The 15709-nt window shown below is 36.8% G+C and overlaps 1 pseudogene; it reads left to right on the plus strand.

Annotated features, from left to right (window-relative positions):
- Window positions 1–495: 495 nt before the first annotated feature.
- The window catches only part of LOC114897921, a 32592-nt pseudogene continuing 17378 nt past the window's right edge, over window positions 496–15709 (plus strand).

Genomic DNA, 15709 nt, shown 5'->3' on the forward strand with positions numbered 1-15709 from the left:
TGAGGGACAGTGAAAATTAAAGCCCCATGGAAGTGAGACACTAAGATGGAATAATAGGAGATTGTCTTTAATGAGTGAATGCCTGAAATTGAGTTTACTAATGGGATGTAATTATTATTAATGTGGAAGGCTAAGGAATGAACCATGGGATCAAGTGGCTGAAATAGGATAGAAGATGAAACTTTTGGAGGATAGGAGGTCAAGGAACTGAGAGGCCAAGGAATTGGAAGAATCATATAAATGGATAATTAATTATGAAGAATTATGAGGGAATGACATTGGAGAAAGTGATCGTGATCCAGGAGCTAAAGTTTTCAAAGAATTACAGTGAGGGCCTGTGGATGATGGTAATCTGGAGAGGATGCTAGTGACATAGTTTAATGGCATAAAATTTAAAGCTGGGAGATTTAAAGGAGAAGGAAGGAAAATGGTCATGAAGTACTAATGTGAATCAGGGAGGACACCTGAAACTCTCAGGTTCAGGGTGTGAGAAACATGGGAGAAATACCATCAGTACTAATGAGTGACTTTGCAAAGGAAGTGGAGTCTTCCAAAGAGAGCAGGTAACCATGCAAACAACAAAGGGAAGGAAACATTTTGAGAAGTATGAGTAATTAGGGGATTTTGATGATTATGATTTGATGATTTTGTATTGCAGAAAACAGAGTGCTAGGATAAGTAGAGAAGAGGTGGGAAATAATATCATATTAATCTGAGAATGGAGCAATAGATTCATGGATTTAAAGCAGCTGAGTCCTTCCTGACAGTGTTGAGTCCCTGACCTACCTGCCTCTAGTCCCCTGTTAAGTGATGTTATTTGTTTAAGCCTCTGATATTTGGGTTTGTTGTTACTTTTAACCAAACTTATCCTAATATAGCAGATATTGGTTAATTTTTAGCAGGAGTCTGAGTTAATCTAATGTACTTTGTAAAAAGAACATTCTGGCTGCTCTGTGGAGAATAGGCTACATGACAGCAAAGACAGAGGCAAAATTACAAATGGCCAATAATTCATAAAAAGATGCTCATACTGACTTTTAATATTTATTGACTGTGTTGTTTTTTATGCCATTCGCTTGGTGTGTTACTTTCTTAAGGCTGCTGTAACAACTTACCAAAACTGAGTAGTTTAAGACAACAGAAATTTATTCTCTCACAGTTCTGGAGTTCAGAGTCTGAAATCAAGTGTTGGCAGGGTCATGCCCCCTCTGGAGCCTCTAGGATAGGAGCCATTCCTGCCTCTTTCTATATTCTAGTTTCTGGTATCTCCAGGTATTCCTTGGTTTTTGACAGCATTAACTGTATCTCCGCCGCCTTCTTTTTTTTTTTTTTTTTTTTTATTTTGCGGTACACGGGCGTCTCACTGTTGTGGCCTCTCCCGTTGCGGAGCACAGGTTCCGGACACGCAGGCTCAGCGGCCGTGGCTCACAGGCCCAGCCGCTCCGCAGCATGTGGGATCTTCCCGGACCGGGGCACAAACCCGTGTCCCCTGCGTCGGCAGGCGGACTCTCAACCACTGCGCCACCAGGGAAGTCCCTGCCTTCTTCTTTAATGGCCAGCTAATCTGTGTGTCTGTGAGTCCTAGGGTTCCTTGCCTTACAAAAACACTAGATATTGGATTAGGGGCCAGTTCAAAACATACAACTTCATCATATCCTCTGTTTATTATTTTTACTGGACTATTTATCTTTCCTACTATTGTTTTATAAATTCTTTAAAAATTTACATGTGCTACAAACACTTTTTAAGATAGTCTTTTACTTTAAGAAAAAATAATCACTGGAAACCTTTAATTTTTAATAAATAGCACTCTTTTTAAAATTTATAGCAGTGTGTTACTTATAAAAATGTTTATCATTCCAAGATTATCCTTCGATGCACCCATTTTAATCAATTATCTTTTTTAATATTTAAAGAATTGATTTGTTATTATTTCAGAATTTGATTGGGATCTTAATTACATTGTCTTCCTTCATGCCCTTTAACCTCTTCCATTAGCAAAGAGGTCAACCTGTGTTTATTGCCCACATAATCAATGCTTGCCTCAGGCCAGAAAGATGCATATACAGGCCCTTCCATCACCTGGACTGGTCCCCTAATGTTTTTTCCTTCCAGTTATCAGGATGAACTAAGTTATTTATGATATATTCCCAAGATCTTCTGGGTAAGTAGACTTGGAATTTTCCAGCCTATTCCTTCTGGTCTGAATCAGAGGTTCCTCCTGGGAAATTCAGCTCTTGCAAATTTAACTTTTCCAAGTGTGTATGTAGACAATCACTAAATGGGTGTACTCTTGAGGGATTTAGGAGAGGAAATAGCCTTGAGTAGAGGGGCAGGGCAAAAGCACTAGTGAATAGAGTGTTCTTGAACCAAGATGCATCGAGTTGTTACTGTCTGCTCATAATTTTTTTTTTTTTTTTAAAGAAGGACTTTCAGTCTTATGGTTGGCAGTCATGCTTCCTTTAGTGGCCATAAATCTCTCCCAAATGCTAAGAACCTGCTCAGATTTGGTAAGCCAGCTGAGTTAAAAAGTCATCTTCTTGCCTAATGGCAAATTCTGTAGTTTTTACCACACAATTCCCTTTATGGTCATAACTGTCCCTTGCAAAAATATAGTGTTACAGCAGAATTCAAACTGCTGCCTCTGGAATAAACAGGAAAGGGCACATTCTCATTTCAAAACAACATGTGCACCAATAGAGTTTAGCTTCCATTTAAAACGATTTTACTAACAATGCAATAGTTTTGATAGACTGCCTGTTTGACCTTTTAGTGCATAGATGAATCTGTTTGCTCTTGTTTAGACAGGTATATCTTTTGGATTATAGATACGGATATGACTCTCACATACATTTACAGTTCCTATAGGGCAGAGATTGTGTCTCTTTGGTTAGTCCAGGATGCAGCACAGTTTTAAGTACAAGTAGGAGCTTAATAAAACATGTGTTTTCAGCATTTTCAGTCCTGAAAAAAAAGCAAAAAGAAAAAGAAAGAAAGAAACAGTGCCTGGTGAAGAATGGGTGCAACCTCAACCTGAAAGAGAATTTAAATTGATCTCTACACTTTGAAGTTAGCAAGAACATGATGTGTGGAAAAAGAAAAGAGGAACAGTAAAAATCCACACATGCAAAACTATTTCTAAATCAGACAGGGTTTTAGTTGGTTATTTCACAGAAACAATAGCCAAAGCCCCCTTTTAATGGGGGAAATGGTAACTTTTACATTCTGGGATGTGCAAAAGGAAATAAAAATTTTGAGAGGCAGGTTAACTGGGCAAATAGCCTTACCTTCCCAAGGATCCTGATCTGTAGGGAAAAGAACATCTCATAGGTATGTAGCTACAGGGAGGTAGACTATGGTGTGTAGATACTGAGAGCTCTAGAATCTGGATCCAAACCTATATCCTTAAATCTATTCATGTGAACAAGTTACTTACTTGTTACTTGTGGTTAGTTACTTGTTCGTTACTTAGTCTGCTTTTTCTATAAAACGAAGCTAATAATAGTACTTACCTTATGGGGTTTGTGTTGGAATTAAATGGGTTAGTAAATGTAATTCCCTTAGATCAGCTCCTGGTACCATATAAGAACAAAGTTGTCAGTTATTGGAAATAGTTGTAGAAAGAGTAATAGAAGTTGTATTAGTTTGCTTGGGCTATGATAAAAATGTACCACAGACAGGGTACATTAAAAAATAGATATTTATTTTCTTACAGTACTGAATGCTAGAAATCCCAAATTAAGGTACCAGCAGGCCATGCTCCTTCCTTGCCTTTTCTGGTTTCTGTTGGTTCTTGGTGTTCCTTGGTTTGTGCCAGTGCAACTTCAATGTCTGCCTCTACCTCTACCTGGCCTTCTTCCCTGGGTCTCTGTGTCTCAAATCTCCCTCTCCTATCTCTGGTAAGGACAACAGTCACTCAATAGGTATTTTTACACCTGGATTATTTAAAGTCTTTCATGTTTTAAATCTCAGTAATAGGTTTAGAATGGGTTGGTAATCAAGTCTTTCCTGGAGTTTTGGGACGTTTCTGTCAAAGTGATTTACTATTAGTCTTATGTAAGCAGGAGTTGGTTGTGACCACTATACCTAATCACATTGAGGAAGCCATTTACGTTCCAATACAATGAAGGCAGCTTGCAAAAAGAAGCACACATTTGGCGGTGGGAAAGCTGAGAGAGAGGAAGGGCAAGAGGGAGGGAGGAAAAGAAAGAAAATACTTTCTCTTTGTGGTTTAAATAGAATTCATCTCTTCCTCACTTACAGTAAGTATTTGTCACTATATACCATTGTATATGGACATCTCCTGCATGTCTTCTCTCTTTGGTTACATGAACGATTGCGGACTCCTTGAAGGTAAGGTCTGTATGTGATCAATTTATGTAACCTCTCACAGTTTCCATCCCATTCCACTGGGAACTCAGTAGACGTGAATGGGAGTGGGTGAAATTAAGGAAACTAATCTTTTAAAATCTCTTACTATGTTCTACACAATGTGCTAAAGACTTTCCATAAATTACGTCACTTAATCCCTGTAATGTCTTTGTAAGGCAAGCATTATTACCTTTCTTTCAGAGATACTTGAGTCATGACTCAGGAAGTTTTTGTAGATTTCTAAATGCCATATAGCTTTTACGTTGGTAGAATTGGGATTTGGACCCAAGCTACCTAGTTTCAAAACTTGGACTTCAAGTCTATCTAGTCCCCATACCTGATGTTCTAACAGAGTTCCTAATAAGGAGGAACATTTTGATCAGAATGTATAGAAATGGCCTAATGATAGAGGGGAAATGCTTGAATTGAACTTTGAGGAATGGAATTTCTATATCTAGAAAAGTATTAGGAAGATGCTTAAAATACATAAGTGAGCTCATTCAGACTCCTATTCCAAAACTCTCCACTAGGTTCTCCTTATGCTTGGAACAAAATCCAAACTTCTGTCTCGGTCTTAAAAAGCCTTTCATGACCTGTCACTTGCCTCCTACTTTAGGCTTTTCTCAGACCTCATCTTCAACTGTTCTAGAGCCTCCTTTCTATTCCTACCCCCTCACAACTTACTCCTGCCTACTCACACTAGTTTTCTTTCTCTGATACACTCTCCTGGTCTTCTCATGGCTGGTTCCTTTGTGTCATTCTGATTTCAGAGAGACCACACATCAAAAGCAGCTTCCTATTCACTTCCATCATATAAACCTACTCTAATTTTAAATTTTAACACTTTGCACTATTTGACATTTTCTTGTGAGTTTACTTGAATGTGTTTGTCTTTTATTTTCCCCGTCCGTTTCATTGGAATGTAAAATATCCTAAAAGCTAGGCTCAAGCCTGTCTTGTTGTTGGTTGTATGTACCCTCTTTAGATCTCTTGCAATCACCATCCCTCAGTAGATAACTTTTGAATGAATGAGTGAGACTACAGTAAGTAGCTTGAAGTGACTATGTATTGGCAGGGCCCACAATAATTGAACTTAAACTCAGATGTAACAGAATAAATATTTGAAAGTAGTTGGCTAGAGTACAAAGTGCATTAAGGATAGCAGGATGTAAAGCAGGACATTTTGATAGGGCCATTTTGATGCTCTAGTTTTTTTTATGTGTTTGCATCAGAATGTTTCTGGCAAAATAGAAGGAACGGTGACAAATATATCACATGAGAAGTATTCAGAGGCTTTTCTTCTCGTATAGCTGCAAAGGAAGTGCCTGAATTTTCTCCCTTTCTCCATCTTGCTGTGTTGATCACTTATTGGTAATTATCTCCCACTAGAGAGATATCATCAACATCTCTGTCTCCAGTAGAGAAGAACTGGAGGAAAGGAAAGGTGTGATTGATTTACTTAAGAAACAAGAGAATTTATCCTGAGGCCAAGGAGTCAGGGAAAGAGGGCTGATGATCAGATAGAGAAAGGAGAATTTAAGGAGTAGCGGCTGTCTGGCAAAGAGGACTTTTGAGGCGTTAGATGGGTAAACGGGACTGATTAGGACTTTGGAGGGTTTTGAATGATATTCCTCACCTACTTCACCACCTCGTCAAGGTACTTTGGTAGAGAACTGTATGATTTTTTTTCAAGGCTACTGGAATTGGATTTGTTTCTTCTGGATGTGACAAGGCCAAGATGAGCTTCTAAACTGTTTTAAAACACAGATTCATTTGGGCTACATGTGTTGTTTAGTTTTATTAGTAAGTCAAACTGCAACGTATCCTCTGATCCTGACTTCTTTTCTAACCTCCCTTTCTGACCCTCAATGAGCATTCTTTTTTACAACAAGAAAACAACCAATACCAGGATAGCAGTTTAGGAGTTTAACAACTGATGCTTTCTCGTTATTATAAAAATATTTAACAAAGTAAAACACAATATGTGAATGCCATTATTATTAAGAGAAATAATAATAGAAATATCATTGAGAATTTTCTGTGCAATTTGATGCAGAGAAAAGTAATCATATTACGACCCAACTCTCTGCTGTATTTCCCCATAAATCACCTTTCTCAAATAAATATTCTCAATGAAATAACATTGGCCTGTCGACTGAAAAAAAAAATGCTTGACCTAAAAATTGAGAGTTATGTTTTATTCAGTGGACAAAACTGAGGACTTAAACCCGGGACACAGCATCTCAAATAACCCTGAGAGGGTGCTCCAAAGAGGCAAGTGGGGGAGCCCAGACTACACAGGAGTTTTTGCAACAAAAACCAGGTAGTCGGAACATCAAAAGATTCTTGTTAATTAAGGAAAACCAGATATCTCAAGTTAATGAATTTAGTGCTCTCCTATGTATCGGAAGATGCAAGAGTATGGGGATCATTGAAATCATTCCTTTGATATGCACCTCAGCTATCTGGGGTGTATTCTGTGTTTACTCATCCTGAGTCCTCAGGGTATGCCCTCAGGGTGACTGCAGCAGCGGACTGCTAGATGGAGGGGGAATCCTGCCTCCATCCTGAGTTCCCTCAGGGCCCACCGTAGGGGGCAGCTGTAATGTGATGGCTCGATGGCTACAACATCCTTTGTTTACTGATATGGCAGGCAACATTTTTCACAGGCCAAATCAGGAAGCTTACCAAAAACAATTTCCTATATATATATAGGAAAAGTACCATTATTAGACTGACTATTTAGTCTATTTCCATTATGAAATGCTATTTTTAGGTGAGAAATCAAAGGCTGAGAGACAGTTCATACAAGGTATATGTTAATATGGAGAGAATAAGCGAACACTTAGTTTATTTTGATTAATGGTTTTTCCTGAGAAAAGCAGGTATAGTGACATGACTCCTGATTATATGTTGTTTGTCTGCTAGGTGTTTCTCACAAGCCATTTCATCCTTCAGCCCATTTCCTGCCTCACTCACCCCTGATCTCTGCATTATTCCATTCTCCACCTTGGGTTGACCATGAAGTGGTGAAATGGAGTGAGGCTGAAAAACAAGGTAAAAATATATGCTCTCCAGAACTGAAATAGGTGAAAGTTGGTGTTTTCACTTGTTTATTTCAAAATAACCCCCATCAAAAACACTCAGTTAAAATGGTCTCGTTGGAATAACTTTGGTATGAATAAATAGTTGTAACAAAGTAACAAAGCCTCTCAAAAATGCTATGTTCCCAGAGGAAGTGCTGGGAATGATTCATAAAGGATCAGGCTTAGATTTCAAAGGTACATTCATGTTAGATTCTGGAGGGTTGAATGGAAAACTTGTTGTGCATTTGGTCTTGATTTTGTAAGAGATAGGAAACTAGAAAATTTTCCTTTCAATCCAAGAGTAATGAGAATAAGGTGGCATTTTAATTGCTGTATTTAATGGACTGTAGTTTCTTGAGTATTAAAAACCTTACTTTGAAAAGTAAAAAAGTAATAAAGCATTTCCATAGTCACATAAATTTGGAAAATGCTGAGTTAAACAAAGTGAAGCGTATATCCAAGCTACAGGACTTCCAGAGCCTTCAGAGATGGCTGATATTCCACATAAATATCCCAGACGGGGAGAGTAGACAGTGCTTCTTCAACCTGAGGAATTAGTGATCTGAGAACACGCTACAGAATGCAAATGGTTTTGAGGGTAAAAAGACTGGAAGCAGAGGGAATGGTAAAAGGGTTATCCAAAAGCCCAGAAGGGAGATAATACCCTGCCTTAAACATGGCAGAATAATAGATTAGGAAAGAAAGCCTCAATGCTGTAGTATATAAGAAATGTTCCCAAAAATTTGGTATAAAATAGACATCGTTCAGATTTTAACTATCACTTATACAAGTCTATATGTCTATATCCTTAATTTTTGTTAACCTATATTTCTGCCAATTGAATGTTTCTATCTGTAATTAAACGTGGCATGTACCAAACTCATTATAGCTTGCTCTGCCTACTCTCTGCCTGTATGATTTACCTATCTCATTCGTCAATCTCTCAAGCTCTAACATATCAGCTTCATTTTTGAGTTCTCCTTCTCACCACTTGAGAACTCACCAAAAACCTGTCCCTTTTACCTTCTAATTGCTGCTAATCTTTGTCAACCCTTCATCTCTTCTGACTTCCCTTCAAATTCTATTTCCAAAATTATTTTCTTAAAAAAATGTCTAATAGCATCACCTCTATTCTGTGCTTGGAAATACTGTCCTTCCCTGTTGACTAAAGGGTAGAGCCATCCTTTTAAGTGGGGGCTTACATGTTCTGGATCAGACTCCACTTTTGCCATTCCTTCCTCACCTGAGCTGAGGCTGTTCCCTGAAATAACGCAAGCATTAAATCTCTGTATCATTGGCATACCTTGTCTCCTCCACCTGAACTGTCCTTCTATCTCTTCTCTATTTGGCAAAAGCTCACTCATTCTTTAAAATTGTTTGCTCCCTCTTTGCAATCGGTTATGTAGATATTATATATATATATATATATATATATATATATATATATGTCCTGTCACCATCCCTCACGTACTTCAATGTCACCATTTATATAAAGAAAAACAATTTAGTTCTGCCTTTGTTTCCTCTATTGAAGTCAGTTTTCTCTTCATGAGTCAGCGTTTTCTCTAATCATCTGATGAATTTGTTGGTCTGGAACCTTCCCAAGACTTTCTAAAGGTTGAAAGAAATGATTCCCATTGGTTCCCCTTGGTCTCCTATTCTTCAAAATATAAATACCACTTAGTTAAATTTAATTCCATTTTTTTGGCCTGTTTTACCTTTCTATAAAACAACTAAAAACTACTGATTTAATATTTACCACATAATTTACTAATTTTCAACTCTGTAGCAGCAAACCAATTCCAAGGTCACTTTCCAAGTCTTTTAAAAAAAAAGAGATGGCAATGTGCCAATGAATTGGTACAGTGTCCAATCCTAATGAAAGATTAAACATTTTAGCTAGTAATTCCAGTGTCCTCTGACTGCTTTAAAAACATTTGGTTGCATGGCATCTGTTCTTGGTGATTTATTTATGTCTTGTTTGTCAATTTCTTTCTAAAGCATCCTCTCAACTTATTTATTTATTACTCAATTCCTCTGGCCTATGCACTGTGAAAGTCAATATGAATGTATTAAACAGATAACCTGTGCCCAGCCTAGTGCTGGGTAATGTGAGAAATACAAAACATTTGAGATGTGCATCTGTTCTCTAGGAGCTTGTCTTTCATTGGGGTAAAAAGCAAAAACAAAAGAAAAAAAAATGGAGAACATGTAACTCAAATGACCCAGGTGCTATTAGCCGCAGGTACAAAATACATTAAGCTCCAGATTTTAACGTCTGTTTAGTTCCTTCTAGCAGCCCTCTTCACTTCCCTGCCAATCCCTCCCATTACTCTGGAATTTCTAAGACTTTTCTTAAGAAAAGTCTACTCATATTCTTTTGTGTTAGCTTTCTCTTGGGTGTTTATTGCCCAAAAATGTTTTGAGAGAGATATTTCACCATGGCCACTGCTGTCAGTGGTATTGAAATTTTTACCTCTGTCAGGCATAACTGGCACTACTGATACTTCTTGTCTGCTCTCCACTCTGGCTTGATACTACCACTTTGGTAGAAAAATGGGAAGAATTTTGCTATTCCTAAATCTCTGTTCCCTAAGCCCTGACGTGTGGCTGACTACACGCCTAGTTCCTCACTATCCTTTGTCAAAACAATCCCTCATCTTCTGCTTTGCACCTATTTTTTAGAACTTGAGGTGGCTGGACAACTGACTTCATTTTCTATTTTCTCAGCTTGGTTTCCTCTGCCTCTGGTCACCATGCTCCATCCTCTTTCTTCCTCTTGCAACCAAAAATAAAATTTTCCATTCATATAGATTTATGCAAAGAAATGCTGGGAGCTATCATTGGTCTTACATGTCCAATCTTCAGTTGCTACCTACCGAATAAATCCACAGATCTTAATTAATCCTCACAGCAACCCTATAGGGCAGGCACTATTATTTATGTTTTACAGCAGAGTGTACTAAAGTTTAAAGAAAACTAGCTCAAGAATACACAACTAGTAAGATTCCTTTACTCGAAAATGTTGGCAGCCTATTTCGTCAGTGGGAAACTATAGCAGTTTGATTGCTTTGATTTGCATTCCTTTATGCATATATATATATATATAAATATTTTGATTACAGAGAAACAAAAAAAAGTGAATTTAAGACATGATAAAACTTTAAGTTAAATTCACTTTGACTGATTGGTCTCTCCCTTGAAATTTTTTTTTTTTTAACTCTACTCTAACCCTCTAAGCCAAATTTGAAATCATAAACAATAAGGCCAGTGCTCAAATCAGGCATTATCTGCTTCAGAACTGGTCATGTCTCAGTTTCTGATTGGCAAGCAAATCACAGCCAAGTACTTATTAGACTGTTAGGCTGCCTTCCAGTATAGTCTTCTATTATCTTTGTTATTGTACAGCAAAGAATATTTGCTTGATGAAGTAGGGTTGATTTGCTTAGTGTATGTCTCTGCATTCCCATTAATCTCTCCAACTCTGCAATTTGTGTTGGTTTTCTAGTTATTAGTGTGAATTCATGACAGTGTACTTTATTATTAGTGCTGCCTCCTAGCAGTACCTAACCATTTGGAATATGCAGAAAATGTGACAAATCTCCCAGCCCTGAAGTCTTTGGAGGCTGAGTGTGAATGGCTACACTGCAGCAAATAGACAAGCACAGGTGCTGATGTTTTAAGTGATGGACCTAAAGAGTGAATAGAAATCTATTAACATTTTTAGTCATTGAAACAGTTGTCTCTTCCTTCTTCTCATCCCTGTGGCTTAAATGGAGTTTAAAAAATTGTATTTTTATATGTTTTTGCATTGTCACTTCTTCATTTTGGTCCTTTGGCCTTTTGGTAGTATATCTATTCCATGATGACACTATACCCAGGCTCTATTTTACTGTAGGATTTTAATTGGAGAGCGTCTCAAGTCTCTTAACAGAGTTCCCTGTTAGATGACTCACATGAACTCTCCAGCTTATAATTAAATACTGATTAACAAATGTTCTTATTATGTCTCTTCAGAAGATCCCAAATATCAAAAGATTGTATTCTTCGACTTTGGGGATAACCTGTCTTTTCCATTCACAGGACTTTCCTAAGCCTCTTCACATAGTACCTGACCAAGGGCAGATCCGGGTAGGGATCTTGACTTCACTTGACTACTACTTCTAGGAAAAAGGAAACACCAAGAAATTTCAGAAGTTTTCTAATGAAGTTCTCTTCCTCTCAGTAGTGTACTATTTCCATAAGACAGTAGAACTCTTGCTTCAAGGATTGAAAAATGTAAATTTAACACAGGATACAGGGATTCACACACCACATATAAAGCATAGCATGTGAGCAATAGTCAAATGGCAAGATTACTGGAAATAGTTTTTTGGACAGAATTGGAAGGTTTTTCTAAATAATGGATTTTGAAAAGGGGAATAATGGAGAAAATTAAATGTTCTTTGGAGGAAGATGGTAATGATCAAAGTATTTGTGTTTTTGCACATGGAAAATACCTTCATGTTTAATTTCTCTGAAAAGTATAGCCCCATTCTTTCCAGGTAAATATCCTGAAGTAAGGGAAACATACTCTTCAATTTATATCTCTTGTACTTTGTTAACTGATCATTTATGATCTTGTGTATTTTGGAATTGACTATTAGACCTTTCCAGATGCCAATGGGAATGACCATTTCTCCATTTCTGATCAAGTATTATCATATTCTGTATTGTGCAAAGATGCCTGGGAGGTGAAGTATATGAATAATGATGTTTTATGACTGCAATTATTCCTCAGTTGATTTTTCATTACTCATAGTGTGAAATCTGAGTGAAACTTATATTCTCTTCCTATAGTTAAATGTTACTATCAATTTAGTATTATAAATTTCTGCCAGATGTAATCATGCCTCATTTCCAATACTGAATTGTCTTTGAGTGAGTGATCATATTTCTTTACCAAGCCTTTTGAATTAATTACTAATATTTTCAATCTTGTAGAATTCCATAAATCTTATTCATTAAATGAAAAATCATGATTAGTTTGAATCATTAAATGTTAACTTATGACTAAATCTAACTCAATTCACGATAGTATCTTTCTAAATTCCATGTTTGCCTCAATCTCCATAAAACCAAATGTATGTATATGCTTGCTTCACATTTGTATTTCAGCCTTTATCCTAGTTTATTCTTTCCCAAATAGTTCTATATTTGTGCCTTGAAATCTTCCAAAAGGTTTTAAAGCCACTTCCTATTCGGTTCACTGTGGCTTGGAGGTCTCAGATTACTTTTCAAATCTGTATTCTTAGGAAAATCTCAATAGCTTGATTTTTATTTTCTTTTTAAAACATTTTGAATAGATTTTTCATTTGTTTGCTTTCTACACCAAATCATATGTTTGGCCAAAAAATTAAACAATGATTTTGTAAGACATTCATTGCAAACACAAGGGATCATTTTAGTCACATGTACCCTTTTAATTTTTTTTCTATTCTAAGTAAATAATGCTGTGATGAGTATCCTTATACATATTTTTGGTGTATATTTCCACTTATTTCCCTGAGATAAACATTTAGAAGTTGTATCACAGGAAAACATTCTTATTTAGACAAATTTTTATCTTTGCTCAAATTTGATATTAGAATAATATATATGTGGAATTAAGTGTTTGCATATATTTATTGACCATTGATGTTTCTTCAATTATAAATTGCCTGTTTATGAATTTCCTTTGTCCACAAGTCTATTGGAGTTTTCATCTTATTGATTGGCAAGAGATATTCATAAATTTGTGGTATTAACCCCTTGAAATATTCTTTGTATATACACATTTTATTTGCTCAGCTCTATTGTTTTCTTTATAATTCCTTTCTTTGCTTTTCAACCAATAACTTATTTAGTACTGCCAAATTAATATTTACTCTTTTTTAGTTTTTTTCACTTTCCCCTATTTACCACTTTAATAGATTTATAATTTGTTTTGTTTTTCACAAAACTGATCTACTCTACCCACACTCTTGCTTTCACCATTGGCCTCATGCTTAGTATGCCATTAGAATTGCCTTTTAGAACATTTGATTAATATATCCTCTTGCTTATAATGCTCATTTTCCTCTTTCTTTGTCACTAGCAGCTTTACTGCTCTGACTCCAACTGGCCCCCAGCACAAATCAGAGGTGCCACAATATGATAGGCTGAACAATGGCCCACAAAAGATGCCCATGCCCTCAGCTCTGAAACATGTGAATAGGTTACACTACATGGCAAAAAGAACTTGGAAGATGGAATTAAGGTCACAGCCCTTAAAATAGGGAGACTACCTTGAATTATCTGTGTGGGCCCAGTGTAATCAGATGGCCCTTAAAAGTGGAAGAGGAAGGCAGAAGAGTCAGTCAGAGAAATGTGATGGAAGAATAGGCAGGAGACATTCAAGGTATGAGAGAGACTTGGCACTCTGTAGCTCAATTTGACATTGAAGGAAGGAAGCCATGAGGCAGAGAGTTGTTGCCCTTTAGAAGTTGGGAAGAGTTCTCAGCTGACAGCCAGCAAGGAAATGAACACTTCAGTCTGACAACCGCAAGGACCTAAGTTCTGCCAACAACCTGAATGAGAAAGGAAATGGGTTCTCCCCTAGACACTGAAAGGAACACAGCCTTGCCAAACTTTAACTTTAGCCCATGGAGAGCCATGCTAGACTTCTGACCTATAAAACCATACAAAAATAAGTTTGTGGTAATTTTTTACAGGAGCAATAAGAAATTAAGCAAGGCTTTATGGATTTTGATATTGGGCATATCTGGTTCAAATCCTTACTCAATCCCTTAATAGCTGACTAACTGAGTAACTGTTTACCATCTACCTCATGGGGATTTTGTGAGCCAGAAAGTAGTAATGACAGTAGTAATAATAATGACAACAATAATACTAATAATATTTTAACAATATAATACTATAGATACATATGCATATTTAAAAAATAATGATTGTAGGCAGTACTTATTGAATGTTTACTATGTGCCAGATAATTTTTAAGCACATAATAGGTATTACTTCTTTTAATCCTTAAACTACATCTCTGTTGATGGTGTTATTATAATCAATTTTTTTCTTATACATGAATGATATTTATTTAAAAAATAATGAGACAGAGGAACAGAGAGGCTAGATAAATTGCTTAAGCTCATACATTCAGTCAAAGAGTGTTGGAGCCAGTACAGTAAACCTAGACAATGTGACCCAGAGCCTGCATGCTTAATCACCTTGCTGCAGCTGCTCTATTATTTTTGTTGTTGTTTTAATATTATTAACCATTATGTGACAGCTGCTCAGCTATCATTGTTTTTGTTATTACTACTATGTTATTATTATCATCCCAATATCAGTCTAAAGTCCACAAATGATACAAAGATAGTAATGGGAAGACTTGCGTATGGGGTTTTGACTTTGAACAAAGATTGTCTTTGAGCCTGTCGTATGGTTTGATAAAAGGGCCAGTTCAGATACACAGAGCCTTTAGACCTGGTGTGGGAGCTGGCATTTCATCCTGGAGTCAAGTGACCTGCCGTTAAGTACCAGCAATTATTAAATTTGCCTGTGAATTTTGAATAGTTTATTTAATTTCCATGTTCTGATTACTTAACTGATCTCCCTAATAATATCTTTTTAAAATCACTAATTAAATTAGATCAATTGTTATTATAACTATAAAAATAGGAGATAGATTGCTCAAATATGAGGTTTTATATCAGCATAATATTTTTTAAGAGTTAATTGGGAAAAGGACAGAAATATGAATTGTTGGATTTTTCACTTATACCCAGAGGCTCTATATGTTTTGTTCATCAGCATAGTTGCTTTTATAACACGTTTCCTTTGGTTTTCACAGTGTTTGGCTATGGGACTGTGGCTGAAAAAGCAGAGTGTGTGAGAAGTGAGACAGTGAGATACAATGACCAGCTGTTCAATATTATGATACCACTGAAATGAATAACTCTATCTTCCTACGTGAAACAAACAGTACCATGCTCTACAGCAGCAATGTGTGCAGAGAGGAAATAGTCTGAGTGCTTTGGATGTGATGACAAAGACAGGGCTGAAAGCCACAAATGAATTCTTAGTCAGATAAGACCCCTGGCCCCTAGTAAGTAATGTTGTACCAGGTTGGCCTTCAGGATCCCACAGATGGGGCCTGCGTTTCACTTACTGAAAGGGCAGCAATCACACTTCTCCCCCAGTCAGAACAAAAAGGATAATTGGGAGGCCTTGGG

Source organism: Monodon monoceros, unplaced genomic scaffold (genome assembly GCF_005190385.1).
Source record: "Monodon monoceros isolate NGI ecotype Baffin Bay Population unplaced genomic scaffold, NGI_Narwhal_1 Super_Scaffold_18, whole genome shotgun sequence".
Lineage (NCBI taxonomy): Eukaryota > Metazoa > Chordata > Mammalia > Artiodactyla > Monodontidae > Monodon > Monodon monoceros.